Source organism: Babylonia areolata, chromosome 3 (genome assembly GCF_041734735.1).
Source record: "Babylonia areolata isolate BAREFJ2019XMU chromosome 3, ASM4173473v1, whole genome shotgun sequence".
Lineage (NCBI taxonomy): Eukaryota > Metazoa > Mollusca > Gastropoda > Neogastropoda > Buccinidae > Babylonia > Babylonia areolata.
In genome coordinates this window covers 24,150,114-24,161,736 of record NC_134878.1, presented here as the reverse complement: position 1 = coordinate 24,161,736, position 11,623 = coordinate 24,150,114, and the positions used below count along the sequence as shown (strand labels likewise).

Below are 11,623 nucleotides of genomic sequence, written 5' to 3'. Positions count from 1 at the left end.
AGAAGCTCACATGACACAGGCAAAGGTCACGGTATGGCAAGAAGTCGAGGCCGTGGCAGAGGTGGACAGTTATCAACTTCAGTAAAGAGATTTAAGTGTGATAGATGTGGTTTTGAACACAAAGAAAAAGCATGTCCTGCTTACAACAAAAGCTGTCGCAAGTGTGGCAAGAAAAATCACTGAGAAGATGTGTAGATCTAAAGGTGCGAGAGAAGTTCAAGAAGACTCAAGTGAAGAAACTTTTGAAGATGAAGTTTATGAGCTAGACGCTTTGACAGTCATCAAAGAAAATTCAAAACCTTGGACAGAAACTCTTAGAATCAAAGACACTCCAGTCAGTTTCAAGATTGATTCTGGAGCAGACATAACTGTGATGCATGAAGAGACATTTAGAAAACTGAAACATAGGCCAAAGTTAAAGAAAACTACAGCAAAACTTACTCGCCTAGATGAAAAGTGCAGAGCAGAGGAGAATTTTGGGCTAAGACAGTCGTCAAAGAAAAGCATTTCAAGTTTCGAGTTCTCGTGGCAAATCTAACATCCAAGAGTAACCTACTTAGCAGAACAGCAGCAGTGAAAATGGCACTGATGACGTGTTTAGAAGAAACTGTGTCAAGTGACCTTTTCGGAACAACAGGTCTTTTAAAAACTGAACCAGTGACTATTAACTCACTCCATGCCAAGAGTTTTTCCCCTTCCGAATCCCAGACAACCCAGGGTTCGTATAGGATGGGGGAAAAATTCTAAAAAAAACAACAACAAATAAACACCCAGACAATTGAAATTTAGTATGTGTAATCAGTGAATGTTGTTCCATATTTGGAAAAAATAAGTTATTTACTCACCATCTTGTTGTTGATCACGGTATCCATTTTTTGTGTATTTTGTAGCATTTTTGTACCCATCAGAAAGGTATACCAAGTGTCCTTGAACAGCTTACAAATGTTCCACATCACATCCTAACACTATTTGAGGAACTGAAGACCTAGTACATGCAATGAAGTATGAACAGATGGTGGAGAAAGTTGAAATTCATGCACACACAAAAAAATTTGTCTCTACATAAAAAAAAGGCATTCACTGTACACAAAAACCTGATGTATTATCACTGACAATAGTCTTGTCTGGAGTGAAAAAGCTCGTGGCAGGTGATGTTGAGTCCTGGGCACAGTTACACACACAGTGGAACTCCACATTTTGGACACCAGTTGGCAGTTTGGTGTGTTGTGGCGCTGGAACAGGTCTTCACAGACCTTGCACTTGCAGTAGCTGGTCACTCATATCCACTCCAGCCATGTTGGTGATGTAGTCTTGTACTGCAGCTGGCTTCTGTCTTTCAGGATGGTGTTGTGTTGTCACACTGACCATGGTAGTTGGCAGCATGACTGTTGTCAGCACATGAACTGGCTTTTTGTCCTGCCACTTCAGCACAGCGACATGACCTGCAACCATACACACACACAAATGATCATGCAGGTCTGACTCTTTCTTCTTATTGTTGTTTAAATTATTTGTTTGCTTATTCCCTTGTTTATTCTAAATATTTATGTGAATGGAAGCATAATGTGGTAAGGTTTTTTTTACATATACTATATAGTCAAAGAAAACCACCTTAGATTTTTTTTTTTTTTTACAATATCACAAACAATAATGACAGTATCATCAGTATTAGTACTATTACTGTCATTTCTATAGCACCTTGTTCTACAAATAAACTGTGTTATTGTAAAACAGAAAATAAGTAAACATATGCATGAAATCACACACACAGACACACACACGCACACAAACACACACACACACACACACACACACACACAGTTGTACACCTGAGCATGCGACATTGTTTTCTTTCACACACACACACACACACACACACACACACACAATACATACACACTCACCATTTTCAGTCCAATCACTGGTAAAAACAGCAGCAAAGTCGTCCGTTTTCTCAGTGATTTTGTTGTCAGTGTCGGTCAGTTGGCACGTGTTCAGGCCAAGGGAGGAAGATGGCAGAATGGTTAAGACGCTCAGCTGCCAATACAGAGAGTCCGTGAGGGTGTGGGTTCGAATCCCGCTCTCGCCCTTTCTCCTAAGTTTGACTGGAAAATCAAACTGAGCGTCTAGTCTTTCGGATGAGACGATAAACCGAGGTCCCGTGTGCAGCACGCACTTGGCGCACTGAAAAAGAACCCATGGCAACGAGAGTGTTGTCCTCTGGCGAAATTACGTAAAATGAAATCCACTTTCATAGGTACACAAATATGTAAGCATGCACTCAAGGCCTGACTAAGCGCGTTGGGTTATGCTGCTGGTCAGGCATCTGCTCAACAGATGTGGTGTAGCGTGTATGGATTTGTCCGAACGCAGTGACGCCTCCTTGAGAAAGTGAAACTGAAACTCAGGCCTCGCTTTCCTCTCCACTGAAAACACCTTCTTCAGCGGCCGAATCTATTACTAGTTCATCGGGATATGGTTCAAAATCACTGTCCGACGAATCAACATTATATCCTTCAACACTGGAGCCTTCAGTTTGGATCATTTCCAAAGTAGCTTCAACGCTGTGTTGCGTTTGACCTCTCCTACCGTGTCGAACACTTTGACGCGACGCCATCTCGTCAAACAACTTGCAGAGCTGACCGAGGGTATGCTTCGTTGTCGTCAGCTAACGAGCGTGTCACTTCACACACACAGTGTGTGTGAATGAAAAGTTGGCCGGAGATAACTTAAGAATCAGTTCTGCTTTTGATTTTCGTATCCGACACGTCACTCCAACAGCACGACTTTTCAAAATCCAAATCCGCATATGCAGACATGGGCATCCAGCGCTTTGTCCGACGACATCTGCATATGCGGACAATGGCAGCGAGTGAGTTAAAATAAAAGAAAAGTGTACACTGCATTGCGTCACCACAGCACACCATGTTCCATTTCCACTGAAAGACAAGGTCAAACAAGAGCTGGACAGACTTGAGCAAGCGGGAGTTACCAAAGAGGCAAAGGAGCCTACAGACTGGTGTGCTCCTATGGTTCCTGTTGCGAAACCTAATGGACAGATTAGCGTGACTGTAGACTTTAAGAAATTGAACAGTGCAGTGAAAAGACCGCATTGTATGTTGCCAAATTTAGACGACATTGCGCCAAAACTGTCAGGATCTACTGTATTTTCCACTCATGATGCGTCATCGGGTTTCTATCAGATACCCATAGCAGAAGAAAGCATGCCATTCACAACCTTTATCACACCACATGGGAGATATTGCTTCCAACGTGTCCCTATGGGAATCAGTCTAGGACCTGAAGTCTTCCAGATGAAGATGAAGGAAGTCCTACAAGGTCGTCACGGATGTGACGCTATCATGGACAACACCATAGTCTATGGGAAAACTGTAAAAGAGCATGATGCCAGACTGGAAAAAGTTTTAAAAAGAATTCAAGACTCTGGCATGAAGCTGAATAAAGAAAAATGCCACATGCATCAAGAAACATCATGATTATGGTTTTGATTTTATGTGTTGATATGATATTCTCTTTTCTATTTCAGCTGTTAATGTCCACGATTCACATGCATACAAGAGTATTGATGTCACCAGGGTACGCATCAGTCTGATATTTGAGCCGAGTGCAATAGAAAAGAAAAGAGAATACAGTCCACTGAGATGAGATGCTTTCGAAGACTCCTGGACATCTACAAAGATATCACGAACGAAGTTCGGAACAGAATCAGGCAAGTCATTGGGCCCTACGAAGACCCGTTGACCTTGGTCAAGAGACGCAAGCTCAAATTGTATGGCCATGTCATGAGATCATCAGGGCTTGCCAAGACATTCCTACAGGGCACAGTGCAAGGAGGGAGAAGGAGAGGTAGAGGAAGAGATGGGAGGACAACATCCCAGAATGGACGGGCTTGAGGTTGAGCGATACTATCAGGAAGTCAGAAAACCGAGAGGATTGGAGGATGCTGTTTGCCAGATCACCTGTGGCGCCCCAACGGTCCACAAGACTACGGGATAGGTGAAGTTGAAGGTTGATATGGTTGTCTGTGGAAAGACTCCAGTCACAGATTTCCATGATTTTATATGTGGAAAAATTCCACTGATTGCTCGCTCATTTGCTGTGAGTTCCTTCAAACTCATTCCTTTTTTATGCATTCTGTATACAGTATGTTTTCATGATAAATCTGTAATTTTGTGTAATCATTATTAACTTGCCATGATTATGTGGACATGTCAGACTTTGTTTTGCTTTATTGATATTATTCCACCATGATCATGTGGACATGGTTGATGCTGTTTCTTGTTTTTCTTTTCATTTACCATGATCATGCAGACAGTCCCAACAATACTATTTTTCTTTTTTACTTCAATATTACAACATGACACTGCAGATCCCCTGCAGATCAGATTGTGCTTAGGTGGCAGAATGACAAAAGCAGAGCGGCTGTCAAAGAAATTCTTTAGAATCGGCAGTTGGAATTGTTCCAGCGCAAGAATGAGAATCTCAACAATTGAGAAATTGGCATATGATTTTGACATTCTATGTCTCCAAGAGACCAGGACAAGTGCAGACAGACCAATACATTTTGAGAATTTCACAGTCTTTCAAAGGAATGAAGGAAGAGGGGTAGCAATCATACTGAACAAAAACCTAAAAAACAAAGTTTCCACCATAAATCTAGAGAAATGGTGTAGCAACTCATGTGAATTAGTGGGGGTGCGTCTTGAAAAACCTGACGGAGTTCACAAAAGCGTCATGCTCATCAATGCCTATGTTCACCCAGGAACCTGCACAACAAAAGAGGATTGGGCCTTTTTAGAGGAAATAGAGAACGAACTTGGAGACTCGGTCATTATCTGTGGAGACCTTAATGCAAGATCGAAGTTATGGGACCAGCGGAACACCAACCCACAAGGACTCGCACTTGAAGGAATGATAGGGGAAATTCTTCTGAGCCCTTTAACAACCACATCCCCAACTCGCCTTGGAACAAGACAAGGGGACAATGACAGCGTGATCGACATCGCTCTAACATCTCCAAAATTCAGAGCAGAAATGAATGCAGAGACGCTTCCATACCAAGGCAGCGACCACCTCCCGGTAGCTTTCAGTCTACAGAAACTGTCAGATAAACCCTGTATGAAACTGCGTGATCCATTTCAGTATGAAACCAAAGAGACAACCGTCATCGAAAAATTAAGACGCAGAAGAAACAAAAGAACGGCACTGAACAGGATGCAAACTATTCAGCCCCCATGGTGGAATACCGACACAGAGAGAGCCTGGATAGAAAAACATGCGGCTGTCAAACTTTGGCAAAAAGAAAAAACAAAACCATCTCCGGACAAAGATATTGAAGCAAAAATGAAAGAAAAAACTAAACAGTTTGAAGTCATTGCTCAAGAGGCCAAAAATGACAAGTGGAAACAGTTTTGCGAGGCACTCAGTTATGACACAACATTGACAGAGTTCTGGCAATTTTATCGTCGCATGGAAGGGAAAACGTGCACAACAACAACCCCAGACATGTTAGACACTGACGGAACCAAGCTTAAGACAAATGAAGAAAAAGGATCTGCCCTGCTCAAACGTTTCATACAACAGAGTGATCAAAGAAACTTAGATGAGAAAAAGAAATATGTTGAGGAGTTAAACCAAACCCTTATGCAGACTGGACCTGATGATGACTTGACAATGGATGATCTAAACGAGGCAATAGCTAAATGCAAGAAAGAATCGGCTCCTGGCCCAGACAAAGTTCGTTACTCAGACATCAAGGAGCTATCGGAAGAAGACAGAAGCAAACTTTTCAATCTATATCAAAACAGTTTCCACAATGGACAGGTGCCACAATGGACTGGCCACACAGCTTCTTAAAACCCATACCAAAACCAGGAAAGGACCATCGTCAGGTAAGCGGCTACTGGATCCTAACCATGCAAAACATTGCTGGAAAGTTCATGGAACGCATGATAGCCAGGAAACTTGCAAGGGATCTTGAACACAGGCACATTCTCCCTTCAAATCAAGGTGGTTACAGAACAGGCAAGTCCACATGGGAAAATACAGCTGCTTTTGCATATGAGGTGTATGAAGGATTTCAAAGAAAAGAAGAAACACTAGCAGTAGCAATTGACCTTGAAGATGCCTACAATAAAGTCCAGTTTGCGCACCTCATGGAGCTGCTACTAAGGTATGGAGTAAGTTTGACACTGACAAGATGGATAGCAGCAGCGCTTCAGGAAAGAACCGTCGTCCTACGCCTCAGAGATTGGATGTCTGCACCTTCTAAACTATCCATGGGACTGCCACAAGGGTCTCCGCTCTCTCCTGTCCTCTACAATGTCTCCACGAAGGGCCTTGCAGACTTAAACAACAATGGAATTGCTCAGGTGCTTACCCTTGCGGATGATGGCCTGGTCTTCAAAACTTCGAAAGATGCTCAGGAAAGAACTAAAGCCGTCCAGAAACAACTAAACAATATTGCTCAATGGTGCAAAGACACAGGATCTTCCATCAATCCAGCGAAAGCCCAAACGTTGCTGTGCACCCTCAACAACAAAACCGCGAGCAAATCACCACCTTCTGTGTCATTCGATGGGATTCAAATTGAGAAAACTGAATGCCTACACTACCTAGGAATACACTTCGACAGGATGCTGACCTTCAGAAAACATACGGAAAATACTGTTCTTAAATGCAAAAAGGGCCTTTCAGTCTTAAAAGCAATGGCAACCAAAGGAATTGAACAACGCCACCTCTTCCTTCTATACCAATCACTCGTCCTCAGTGTGATCGACTACGGACTTGGGCTAACAACACCGTCTCAAAGCAACCTCCTAAAATTAGAAAGAGTACAAAATGAAGCTATGAGGCTGATCCTTGGAACAACAAAAGACACGCCCACAGAAACCATGCGATACCTGCTTGACCTTCCTTCAGTGCAGGCCAGAAACAAGTTAGAACAGGTCAAGACCTACTTCAAAGCATTAGAAAACCCTCAAAACCCACTGCATGACGCAGTCAAAGAACCAAAAGGTAGCCGTCTAGGACGAGGAAGATCATGGATGGGGCAAGCAGAAGACACAATCCAGCTAGTATGCCGACTACAAGACCCGAAAGAAACAAAAAAATGGGAGAAAAACCCCGAAAACCTCAACCATCTATTCAACACAGTCATTTCACCTACTCTAGGAAGACATTGTCGGGAATGGCCAGAGGGCAAAACTGATGCGGAAGTGAAGCTACTCATAGAAGAAAACAGTAAAGAAGAGGACATCATCATATACACAGATGGCTCAATCACCAAAGACCAGTCTGGTTGGGGATTCACTGCGAAACAAAATGGAAAAACAATTTGGGAAGAGAATGCTGCCTACAAAGTCACAACCTCCAGCCTAACGATGGAAGTTGAAGCTGCGACACATGCCCTCCAGTGGCTATCGTCCATCCATACGCCCGGAAACCAACATGCCATGATTCTAACCGACTCAATGAACCTCATACAGAAAATTGAAAACGGAATGGGAAGCCCAGAGTGGCATAAGGCAACGCGCAACTTTCAGATTAAAAAACTCACATGGTCATACTGCCCGGGACATGCAGGTGTTAATGGAAATGAGCGAGCTGACAGACTTGCTGGTAACGCAACACCAACGAGCGGCCTACATCTAGGAAAATCGGAAATCCTCAGAAAAGTCAAAGAATACCAAAAAGAACAGGTACAAGGCCATCACACCATCGATCGCCTCAAAGAAATAAAAGCAGAGAGAGGGAGCGGCCGCAAGTCTAACATGAAAGGTAGAGCACGGTGCTTTGCAAATCAAACAAATATCGGCATCATTTCCAAACCAACATTGCGCAAATTGCTTCAAAACGGAACAGAGTCTCTGTGGGCCTTTCCAAATACAATAGACTGAGCAACACACTAGACGCCACGTTCTTGGCATCAGAGATCTTTTCCCATCCCTCTTGCGGCCAGTCAGTGGCAGCGTCTGTGCGTGTGTGTATGTGTGTGTTTGTGTGTATGTGTGGGTCTGTGCTTTTGAGTGCGTTTGTGAATGCGCGAGAGTGTAAGTGTACACAAGTGTCAGGAGAGATCTGTGTACGCGCGCGCGCGCGCGCGTGTGTGTGTGTGTGTGTGTGTGTGTGAGGGGAGGTGGGAGTGCGGAGGGAGGTGGGGTAGAGGATGAGGTATGTGAGTGTATGCATGCCTACACTGTGGGAGCAACAGGATATTGGAATGTATATATATATATATATATATTTGTATATATGTGTGTAGGGTTGGGGGTGGGAGATATGGGCGTATGTGTGTGTGCTTGTAAATATGTGTGTGGGGTTGGGGGTGGGAGATATGGGCGTATGTGTGTGTGCTTGTACAAGTGTTCGTCTCTGTGAGTGTGTGTTTGTGTGTGTGTGTGTGTGTGTGTGTGCCGTGGAAGCTGCGATACGTAGACTAGAAATGAGTGTGTGGAGGAGGGGGGTAGAGGAGGTGCAAGGTAATGTGTGTGTGTGTGTGTGTGTGTGTGTGTGTTGGAGCTCATGTACGTTTATATGTATTTGACTGTGCTTTCATATCTGTGAAACTGCATGTTTGGTGCATTTCTGTTATGCATGTGTGGGTGTATGTGTGAATGTGTGTCTTCATGTTTTACATTTATTCGCTTATTTATCACCATTGTTGTCTTATTTATTTATTTTTTATTATTATCATTTTATTATATTATTATTATTATTACTACTACCCTTTTCTATATTATAATTATTATTTATTTATTTATGTAAGCTTATCTATTATTTATTCCCCCGGTGTTTTTTTTCTCAAGGCCTGACTAAGCGCGTTGGGTTACGCTGCTGGTCAGGCATCTGCTAGGCAGATGTGGTGTAGCGTATATGGTTTTGTCCGAACGCAGTGAGGCCTCCTTGAGCTACTGAAACTGAAACTGCAGATCCCCTCATTTGAGACAGAATAATCAAGAAATGTTTGTGGTCACTAAATAGAAGGTAGGAAGGAAGTGTGTGTATGTGATGGTTATGCAGTTTTAGGAAGACAATAATTTGCAGACACAGACATGATAAGTTTGTGAGATTTAATATATCTCAGAAAAGACTCGACGAAGAAACAAAAACGTTACTCAAGACAACAACAAGGGAAGGAACTCCTAACCCCTAACCCTAACAACAGACAAGTAAGATAACTACCAAAAGAAACTCGAATGACGTAAGTTCCGTGAGTCGCTCCAAGTCATGACAGCCCGTTTCCGTTTCCGTTTTCTTGTTTTCAAACAAAAGTTTGGTGCGTGTCAGTTGGTGTCCTGTACCTGACTTGTACGACGTTTGATGCTCCCTTCAAGCCCTCTTCTCGGGAAAGCTTGCAGGTAGGTCTATTTTTTGGTAATGTTCAACTTTAGAATACTAAACTCAGGGGGGCTGTTTAGACGAAAAACAAAGGGTGTCTTAGGCTCACCTCGATGCGCTAAGTTGAATGGAACCCTCAGCTAAGCTGTACGACCACTACTTTCCCATGAAACTGCGACAATTTTATACACAGTAAGCTGAAGACTACCCACACAGAGATTGATGACGCGACCACCCGCGTGATCAGCAGGCAAAATGGCTTGCAGGTGGTTGCTCTGGCTGTGATCGGCTGAGCTTACTGTGTATAAAATTGTCGCAGTTTCATGGGCAAGTAGTGGTCGTACAGCTTAGCTGAGGGTTCCATTCAACTTAGCGCATCGAGGTGAGCCTAAGACACCCTTTGTTTTTCGTCTAAACAGCCCCCCTGAGTTTAGTATTCTAAAGTTGAACATTACCCTATTTTTTTTAAACAATGTTAAAGTTTCGATATTCTAAAACAACTCTTACACAGCCCCAGGACAGACTGGGTTATGTTAGACCACAGGTGCATTGTGACCGTGAGACTCCATGTTGCGTTAGCATGTGGCGTTTTTCGCATGTGTCTGAAAAATGAACGTCTGTAGTTGGCCGTCACTCGTTAGTTTGTACATATTAGTTATTACTGTAAGGTGTAGGAGTACACGTTTTCATCCCACGGTCAGCAACAGAATGAGACTAGGCTACACATGCATGATATAAATATAACATGGAGAGGCATTTACTTTCTGCTCGATTCGTCACCAAGAACTGCAGGCCAAAGGACCCATGCCGTGTGATTGATATGTTACAAGAGCAGCTCACTGAGATGCATGTATACATCTGGATGGAGTGCGGAAGCACGGCTGATAAGGAAAAATCTGGCGGAAAGGAAGTTGCCTTTCAGCGATCTTGGACTGCTGTGCCTGGCAAAGAAACAACACGTGTTCTGTACGCATCAGCACAGTGTGCTGTTGTGTTTTCGGCTGTACAAACGAGTTTTGCTTACTATTGCAAATGACAAATAGAATGACTTTTCATAAAAGAGTATATTTTATTGTTCAACACTCAGCTTTTACTTAAAACGCAAGCTTTCTTCGTAATATGCATAGCCTATTATTCAGCTCTCTCAGTGTTGTCAGTTGTCTCTCTCAAGCTACTCCTTTTTGTGTGCATACATATCACAGCTTTTGATTTACTGTCTATGTATGCATGTGTCTGTCTGTCTGTCTTTCTATCTTCCAGTCTGTCTGTCTGATTTATTTGTTTATTGATATCAGGGCCTATAATTCAAGATATACACTTTAGTTTTATGATTTTACAACTAACCTTCATTTTACACTGAATAAGACATTATATTTCCTAGAAATGTTCGGTCACAAAATTGTGCTTTTTCCATTTTCATGCATCTGATTTTCTTCACTTCACTTTCATTGACAGGTGATCGGCAGTGTGAGTCAAATTCATGGCATGAAACGTGATGAAACATGTGTTCACGCACACATACACACACACACACACACACACACACACACAAACACAAACACACACACACGCTTATATATACACACAGACAGACAGACCTGGAACACATACACACACACCACACACACGCACAGGCACACACACACACACACACACACACACACACTCACACACACACACACACACACACACTCACACACACTGACATATACATACACATGCGCACGTGTGCTCGTGTCCAGAGAGAGAGACAAAGAGATAGGCAGACAGACAGCTTTATCGAGACAGATTACTGTTGTAACGTCTAGAACTTACATCCTTTCTCGTTGTCTTCTCACAGAATTTCAATGGATGAGGCAGTCAGCTTGTGTAAAAACAACCCTGATACTGACTTACATAAAAAAAAGTAGTATTTGTATTGTAAGATCATCACGTTGTAGTAGCTCAGTTCCATTCTCTTCAGCCTTTCATTTTCCTGCAGTTAAATATCTATTTCTTTCTAAAAGCTGTTCCATTGTTCATCAAATCTGTCTGTGTGTGGGTTTTTGTTGTTTTTTGTTTTTGTTGTTTTTGTTGTTTTTCATGTTGCTGTGGTTTTTGGTTCTGTTTTGGTTTTGAGGTGTTGTTTGTTGTTGTTTATATGATTGTATCTATATGATTGTATCTATTTTTTTATCTTCTTTATATGTTATCAAATAGAAATACCTTTGCAAATCAATTGCTGCTGTAATACCCTCCTATAGTTTGATGTGATAATGCTATA

General features: G+C 42.5%; 1 protein-coding gene across 2 annotated transcripts in view; it reads left to right on the top strand.

Moving 5' to 3' along the window:
- Positions 1–9,262: 9,262 nt before the first annotated feature.
- LOC143279870 (uncharacterized) overlaps positions 9,263–11,623 on the top strand; it is a 37,400-nt gene continuing 35,039 nt past the window's right edge. For both annotated transcript variants that reach the window (XM_076584153.1, XM_076584154.1), the window contains exon 1: positions 9,263–9,380. The gene's annotated coding sequence lies outside the window, so the exon portion shown is untranslated. The remainder of the gene's footprint in view (positions 9,381–11,623) is intronic.